Source organism: Somniosus microcephalus, chromosome 11 (assembly GCF_052327205.1).
Source record: "Somniosus microcephalus isolate GS21.2 chromosome 11, FLI_Smic_1.0, whole genome shotgun sequence".
Taxonomy (NCBI): Eukaryota; Metazoa; Chordata; class Chondrichthyes; order Squaliformes; family Somniosidae; genus Somniosus; species Somniosus microcephalus.
In genome coordinates, this window is record NC_140997.1 from 226,361,657 (window position 1) to 226,370,659 (window position 9,003).

Genomic DNA, 9,003 nt, shown 5'->3' on the forward strand with positions numbered 1-9,003 from the left:
AAAAAGAAGGGTTCACCTCACTAGCTGTCCCACCACAGAGATCACTGCTCTCTTCTCAATGGTCAGGCTACTGCTACAGTACTAGAGAACAGAGCATCCAACAGAAACAGTGGAGAAACACAGAAGATAGGAGCAGGAGTAGGCCATTCGGCCCCTCGAGCCTGCTCTGCCATTTAATGAGATCATGGCTGATCATCCAAATTCAGTACCCTGTTCCTGCTTTCTCCCCATAAAAACATCTGCCGAAACCCAGGATCGAACCAGGGACCTTTAGATCTTCAGTCTAACGCTCTCCCAACTGAGCTATTTTGGCAGATACTAGATCAGGCTGAGGGGTGAGGAGGAGGAGGGAACTCAAAAACAATCTAAACTACTTGTTCACGGATCACTGAAACAATCTCCATTGTCTCTGAATTGGAAACCAACCAAAAGTCTGTGGAGCCTTGTAATTACAAGAGAAACAGATGTAAATCAGGCTCTCAATACAGACCCTGTTGCTGTACATCTCAGAGGATAGGTAAAGAATGAACTTGCATTTATATAGCGCCTTTCACGACCTCAGCACATCCCAAAGCACTTTACAGCCAATGACGTTCTTTCATGAAGTGTAGTCACTGTTGTAATGTAGGGAAACACGGCAGCCATTTTAAAGTCCCACAGACAGCTTCGAGATGATGACCAGATATTTTTAGTGATGTTGGTTGAGGGATAAACATTGGCCAGGACACCGGGGAGAACTCCCCTGCTCTTCGAAATAGTGGCCGTAGGATCTTTTACGTCCACCTGAGGGGGCAGACGAGGTGCAACCTCGGTTCAATGTCTCATCGGAAAGACGACAACTCCGACAGCGCAGCGCTCCCTCGGCACTGCGCTGAACTGTCAGCTGACATTGTGTGTTGAAATCTCTGAGATTGCAGTCAATGTGAGCGATTTCACACAGGAGGCTGGCCTCATTAGAATGGATCTAATACGATGGCAAAATACTGCGGATGCTGGAAATCCGAAATAACAACAGAAAATGCTGGAAAAACTCAGCAGGCCAGGCAACATCGGTGGAGAGAGAAACAGAGTCAACGCTTCAGGTCGAAACCCTTCGTCAGGACTGAGAGAAAACACAGGAAATGAAACAAAAGGCAGTTTGGGGGCTGGGAAATGGGGGAGGGGATGAAAGAAGAGACATTAGGAGATATTCAAGGTGAGACGAGATGGTAATAGGACAGGTAAAGAAACAGACAATGGCTCTAGATGAAGTGTGAAATGCGCTGGCAGAGTGAAAGACAGCTGCCATGTGACTTTTCCCTTTTTTTTCCTCTCTCTCCCACATGACAGCTGTCTCTCACTGTGCCAGCGCATTTCACTCTTCATCTAGAGCCATTGTCTGTTTCTTTACCTGTCCTATTACCATCTCGTCTCACCTTGAATATCTCTTAATGTCTCTTCTTTCATCCCCTCCCCCATTTCCCAGCCCCCAAACTGCCTTTTGTTTCATTTCCTGCCTTTTCTCTCAGTCCTGACGAAGGGTTTCGACCTGAAGCATTGACTCTGTTTCTCTCTCCACCGATGTTGCCTGGCCTGCTGAGTTTTTCCAGCGTTTTCTGTTGTTAGGATGGATCTAAAGTGGTTTCCATTTTGCCATTGTTTCCACTATTTTTAACTGGCCTACTATTATCTGCAGGGCTCTAAAAATACCCAGCATGGAGCGTGTGCAAGACATGAGGCGGTATGCCGATCAAAAATACTATCAGAACAAAAACACTTAATCTGGACGAAAAAGAGAATAGGAATTCGGGGAGGGGGTGGGTGGGGGGTTGGAAATATGTAATAAACAGGAATTGAAACTTCTGAGAATAGCTGGAACTGGCTGAACATCCCAACTGAGGTGAAACCGCACTGTGTAAACAAGAGAAATTGCCATGTTTATGCCAGAATCAAATTGAAAGTTTCCTGTGAGATACCGCGGCCGTGATTGTTTCCAGACCTCATTCCTTACTGAAGCTGTCATAGGTTCTGGGCAGCTACTTACGAGACACTGTAACTGGAAATGTTGTTGTTCTCGAGTCTAGCGTTAAGTGCAGTCTCTAAAATAAGCATTTGAAACAAACGAAACAGGTAATTAAACTTTAAATTGACCGGATTTCCTGGTGACAAAGCTCAGAGTGCGTAAACAAACAACCTTGTCGTTTTTGCGTTCTGACGAAGGGTCATCGGCCTGAGATGTTGGGCAGGGTTTTCATTGGGCCGTGGAGGCGGGATTGGAGGCGTGTGGGGGGGGGTTAAAATCCTGAAATCGGGGGTGCACAAACCCATCCCGCCCCCAACCCACCTCCATGCCCATTTCCCAGGAGGCGGGTACCTGCCCCGCACTGGGACCCGCCTCCCCGAGGCGGAAAGGGGATTAGTGCCAATTAACTGCTTGTTAACAGGTAGTTAACAGGCAGTTTTTAACCTAATCCCTATTTTTATCCCTGAAGTGTGGGATTCCCGACGGCTCCAAACCACGCCAAGTTAGCGAGGCGGGCCGTCGGGCTGAAGGGCTTGGAGGGGTCAAGATGTCCGGTGTTCAGGTGAGTGATGTGTGCATGAGTGCAGAGGTAAGTGTGTTTGGTGTGTGTAAAGTGTTTAAATAAGTTTTACTTACTAATGCAGCCTTCCTTCCTTCAGGTCTCGGGAGTCCCTCATCTCACCGACACAGAAAGCAGAATGGCTGCGAGCTGTCAAAAATTGCAGCATTCAGCTTTCTGTTCCGGAGAGATCTCTAAATCATCCTGAGAGGAAGGAATTAACCTGGAGTACAGATTGTCAGTGTTTGACAGCTTCAAACAGCTGTCAAACGCTGATATTTCATCTGTCAAAAGGTCTTGACAGATGAAGGGGTCGATTTTTACTCAGGTGCGGGGAATTGGCGGGTTCCCTGAATTTAGTGATTCCGACACGATTCTAAGTGGGTCTGTTAGACTGATGCAATTTTAACTCAATTGGCCAATTGATTTCCAGCGTGTGGGAAGCCTTGGCAATTGAGTACTTCCAGTCAGAAAGTCGCAGGATATGATGTCATCATTGCTGCTGCTTCTAAGGTCCACAGCAAGCCTTGCTTCCTCTGCAGGCTCCCAAATTTCACCATTAAGATGGCACAGGAGCCTGCAGGAGCAACGGTCAGCGGGAGGGCCAGATCTGCCCCCAAATTTGATGAGGCTTCACTCCAGGCATTACTGGATGGTGCTAGGGCCCACAGGGAGGACCTCTTCCCTTCTTCAGGGAGGAAGAGGCCTCCCAGTCAGACCAAGGCTGTGTGGCTACAGGGGGGCAGGTCAAGTCAACTCCTTGGGGCTCACACGAAGAACGTGGTTGCAGTGAAGGAAAAGAGAGCTCAAAATAAAAGAGAACAAGTGAGGACAGGAGGAAGGCCACCATCAGTAGCCCACCTCACCCCCTGGGAGGAGGCGATCCTGGAGATCGTAGGACTGAAGGATGAGGCGCAAGTGGGGGACGGACAGATGGGTGCATCACAGCAAGCTGGTGACAGAATAGTTTTCCATCTGTCTCATTGACATTGCATGAGTCACTGATAATGATTGAAGCTATAACAGATGGACCTATGATCATCTGCAATATGCAATGTGCATGTAACCTTGACCTCACATCTTTAACTCTTTCCTTTACTCCCCCACAGGACCATCGAGAGCCCCTGTCCCCACTGTCCAGGAGGAAGAGCCTGAGCTTCCAGACTCCTCAGAGGAATCTGCAACCTCTGAGGGTGCAGCGTCAACAGAATTCAGTGCACCCAGCACCAGCGCAGACACTCACACCTCGGTGGGACCTTCGGGACATAGAGTAGTGTTGTCACCTGGTGTATCACAGCTCACAAGTGAGCATCAGCAGATTGTGGAGACAGGGACAGCAGTAGAGAGTGCTAGTCGGAGGGCGCAGGACTCTGCCAGCTCGGCTCAGCTGCATGTCGACCCTCTGCCTCTGTGTCCATCCATAAGATCAGCGGGGCTGGAACTCCAGGAGCAGATGCAGGAGTCTCTGGCAGGTTTTGTGCCCAGGGTCGCTGCGAGTGTGGAGCAAATGGAGGAGTCCAGAGCGAACATGAGCAGAGCCTTTGTGGAGTCATTGGCGCATGAGCGCATCACCATGGAAAGGATGGCAACCTCCATGGAGGAGATAAGTCACCAGGGTATGGAAAACATGGTGAGTGTTCATAATAGAATGACACCTCTTGAGGAGCGATGGGCATCTATTGAACAGAGAAACCAGACCTTCATGGAAGTTCTTCTGAGTAGGACTGCCAGTGCAGATACGGGTCCCCATGGCCCCCTGATGTGCAGCAAGGTGCTCTCAAGCCACTTCCAAGCGCTGGCCCCTTCTGGCCTGTGCAGCTTCAGGTGGGTGAGCAGCAGCCTGGCGCTCCTGTTGCTGCTGCTGTTATTCCTGGTTCTGCTGGTGCCATGGCTGGTGTTCGAGCTCATCTAATGCCCAGAAGGGAAGGAAATAAATGGCTCCCATGCTTCTGGTGTATGACTCCATTGAGGAAGCCCTGAGTGAGGGTGGCGAGAGGGGTTTCCCAGGAGGTCACACTGGAGATGTGTGTGAGGCTCCAACCTTCCACAGGTGTGGTTAAGCCTGGTAAAAGTTGCCCCAGACCTGAGACAACAAAGTCCTGCCACCTGCAAATGATGACTGATCAAATATCCTCTTTAATGTTGGACCTGCAGCTGATAGTCAACAAGCCAATAGTGTTCACGTCAGGTTTCACAGGCGTCATCCCCACCAGGTGTGTTTTATGTGGGAAAAGGGTTAAACAGGCAAGGGCCTGTTAAAATGGGATTATAAAGGCAATTAGTGCTGTTTAAGGGCCCTAATGACCAGTCCCGCCTGTTGCAGGCGGGACTGATTCGGGTCAATCAGACACACCTAGGTTAAAATGGCGTGGAGGCGGGAATCAGGCGGGGGGGTGGGGTCCCGACCCCCAGGTTTTGCGATTTTAACCCCCCGCTCGCCTCAAATACCGCCTCCCGGCCCAATGAAAATCGAGGCCGAAATATCAATCTGTGACATCACCTGTTGCCGGGTGGCCCTTAATTGGCCTGCTGAGCCCGTTGGGCGGGCTCAACAAGGTCAATCAAGTCAAAATCACGTGGGTTGGCTACAACTCGATGGAGGCGGGACTACAACCCCGAAAGTTGTAGTCCCGCCTCCTACCCGCCTCCTCAATGAAAATCCAGCCCGTTAACTCTGCTTCTCCCGCTCTACAGATGCTGCCCGACCTGCCGAGCAGTTCCAGCATTTTCTGTTTTTATTTCCAGCATCCGCAGTATTTGGCTTTTGTCATTTTGTCCCTGGGTCAGAGCTGAGCTAGGGCTGAAGAAAGACCAAGGCCCATCTAGTTCGCCTTCCACCATCGACAATGTCGCGTGATATGAGAGTGGAGTTGTTGACTGGCCATGACAATCAATCTCCATCAATGAGTCCACAACAGACCCAGACATGAGGCGAGGAAAACCCCCGGTGGGGGAGAGCTTTGGGAACCACAGGGCCAAAGTCACCTGTTCCTCCCGAGCTCGCTACACTCACCACACCTCACGTCTGAAATTACGCAGATACAGGATCCCAAAATGACACAACAACAACTTGTATTTATATAGCGTCTTGAGTGTAGTGAAACGTCCCAAGGCGCTTCACAGGAGCGTTATCAAACAAAATTTGACACCGAGCCACATAAGGCAGTTTGGTCACAGAGGTAGGTTTTAAGGAGTGTCTCAAAGGAGGAAAGAGAGGTTTAGGGAGGGAATTCCAGAGCTTAGGGCCTTGGCAGCTGAAGGCACGGCCACCAATGGTGGAGCGATTAAAATCAGGGATGCTCAAGAGGCAGGAGGACCACAGAGATCTTGGAGGGTGGAAGGGCTGGAGGAGGTTACAGAGATAGGGAGGGCCGAGGCCATGGAGGGATTTGAAAACAAGGATGATAATTTTTTTAATCGAGGCGTTGCTGAACCGGGAACCAATGGAGGCCAGCGAGCACAGGGGTCATGGGTGAACGGGACTTGGTGCAAGTTAGGACACAGCCAGCCGAGTTTTGGATGACCTCAAGTTTATGTAGGGTGGAATGTGGGAGGCCGGCCAGGAGTGCGTTGGAATAGACATCCTCCCTGCATCTACCCTGTCAAGCCCTGTAAGAATTTTGTCTGTTTCAATGAGATCACCTCTTATTCTTCTAAACTCGGGAGAATATCGGCCTAGTCTACTCAATCTCTCCTCATAGGGCAATCCCCCCATCCCAGGAATCAGTCTGGTGAACCTTCGTTGCACTCCCTCTATGGCAAGTATATCCTTCCTTAGGTAAGGAGACCAAAACTGTACACAATACTCCAGGTGTGGTCTCACCAGGGCCCTATATAATCGTAGTAAGACGTCTTTACTCTTATACTCAAATCCTCTTGTAATAAAGGCCAACACAGAAGAAAGTATGGATTGAGAAAAGGCCTTTCAGCCCATCAAGACCTTCCAAGAGACCGTCTCCAACCTGCCTTTTCACAGGCTCTTCCTGACTATTGTTGGTTTATGGGTGCCGGGGCTAAGGAGGAGAAAAAAAGCAACCAGACTTCTTTCTCCTAATTGCTATCCAATGAACCCTGTTGGAAAATCCATGTGTGTGTTTGTGTTCTCTGAGTCAGGACAGGGCAGGGCTCAGCTGTGTCACCCACCATGGTCAAAAGCCTGTTGGCGCCCATGGTCTCGGCTCACCCCTTTGGTGAGGAGCCAGAAAGTTCCCAGCAATGGTTGAGCTGTATCCCAGCGAGAGCCAGCACCTACAGAAGGAAAGGGAGGAGAATCGGAGGGGAACAAACGAACATATGAAATTGACGGGCAGGAAGAGACCAGCTGGTCCATTAAGTCTACCCTGTGCCTCACGATGGCCGGAGCATCATGACTAGACACTTCCTAACCCCTCCCTGGATTCCCAATTACCCACATGTGGCTAGTGGCTAACGGCACTGCCCTAGTGTCAGCCCGCCGCCATCAGCACAGATCAAGGATTAAACCCGAGACTTAGCGGAAATATTAAGAACATAACATAAGAATATAAGAAATAGGAGCAGGAGTTGGCCATTTGGCCCTTCGAGCCTGCTCCACCATTCAATAAGATCATGGCTGATCTTCTACCTCATCTCCACTTTCCTGTACTATCCCCATATCACTTGATTCCCTTAATATTCAAAAATCTATCGATCTCTGTCTTGAATATATTCAATGACTGAGCCTCTACAGCCCTCTGGGGTAGAGAATTCCAAAGATTCACCACCCTCTGAGTGAAGAAATTTCTCCTCATCTCAGTCCTAAATGGCCGACCCCTTATTCTGAGACTGTGACCCCTGGTTCTAGACTCCCCAGCCAGGGGAAACATCCTCCCTGCATCTACCCTGTCAAGCCCTGTAAGAATTTTGTCTGTTTCAATGAGATCACCACTCGTTCTTCTAAACTCTAGAGAATATAGGCCTAGTCTACTCAATCTCTCCTCATAGGACAATCCCCCCATCCCAGGAACCAGTCTGGTGAACCTTCGTTGCACTCCCTCTATGGCAAGTATATCCTTCCTTAGGTAAGGAGACCAAAACTGTACACAATACTCCAGGTGTGGTCTCACCAGGGCCCTATATAATCGTAGTAAGACGTCTTTACTCTTATACTCAAATCCTCTTGTAATAAAGGCCAACACAGAAGAAAGTATGGATTGAGAAAAGGCCTTTCAGCCCATCAAGACCTTCCAAGAGACCGTCTCCAACCTGCCTTTTCACAGGCTCTTCCTGACTATTGTCCTGAGAGAACCGAGTAACGTCAGAGATAAGAAACTCCCTGAAATTTCTTCCTGAAGGCAATCAAGTGAAAGCTGCTGGGTATCAGTCTAACATTGCATTCCACTTCGCTCAACTGTGACCTGTCGCATTCCGCGGATGACATTCTCACAGACCCCGCAACAAAGGAACCATCTCATTCAATAGTGTCACTGAACAACTCTGCCTATCTTTTTATCCTTATAACCTTCAGTGGTCAAACTGGCATTCGTCCAGCTCCTATTTAAAACAATGAATTGAGGAAGCCGTAAATATTTCTGATGGGAGTGCATCTAACTTATCCACTACTCTGCTTACAGTTTTTAGATTTTGTATTTATGCCCTCCAGTTGTACTACTACAGTTTAAGTTAAAAGAAAATCTCATTTACAAATATATTATCCCGTATTTGAAAGACCGGGGTCATGTCCCCGACATCACTGTGGGGGGGGGGGGGGGGGGATGGTGGTGCAGGGGTGAGGTATCTCGTCGGGGGAGGGGGGAGGGAGCTAGGAGGATGGGCTGGGACCACACGGCTCGTTTTCTTTCTCTATCGATGAAATCGCATTGACCAAAGAGCCTGCCTGAATTATATGGAGGATTGACGTGCTCGTGATTCAGTTTAAAAAAACGGTTTCAACACAGTGACCCGAAGCTGGAGGACCACAGATTTAACATTCATATCTGTGGGCTCTGGTGATTACACTGCAGCAACTCGCCAAGGTTTCTTCGGCAGCACCTCCCAAACCCCCGACATCTACCACCTAGAAGGACAAGGGCAGCAGGCGCATGGGAACACCACCACCTCCAAGTTCCCCCTCTCCAAGTGACACGCCATCCTGACTTGGACATATATTGGCCGTTCCTTCATCTTCGCTGGGTCAAAATCCTAGAACTTCCTCCCTAACAGCACTGTGGGAGCACCTTCACCACACGGACTGCAGCGGTTCAAGAAGGTTGGCCCGGCCAGCGGCGCCCACATCCCAGGAACGAATAAAAAAAAAGACCATGGAGCCACTCCAGATGCCGAGGAAAGATCTTAACAGTAAAGCATTAGATCCCTAAGAAAGAAAGACTTGCATTTCTATAGCGCCTTTCACGACCTCAGGATGTCCCAAAGTGCTTTACAGCCAATGAAGTACTTTTTGAAGTGTGGTCACTGTTGTAATGTG

At 49.3% G+C, this 9,003-nt stretch overlaps 1 non-coding gene across 1 annotated transcript; it reads right to left on the reverse strand.

Moving 5' to 3' along the window:
• Nucleotides 1-240: 240 nt before the first annotated feature.
• Nucleotides 241-313, reverse strand: trnaf-gaa (transfer RNA phenylalanine (anticodon GAA)). Its single transcript has one exon. It is a non-coding gene; the product is annotated as a tRNA-Phe (tRNA).
• Between the last annotated feature and the right edge of the window lie 8,690 nt (nt 314-9,003).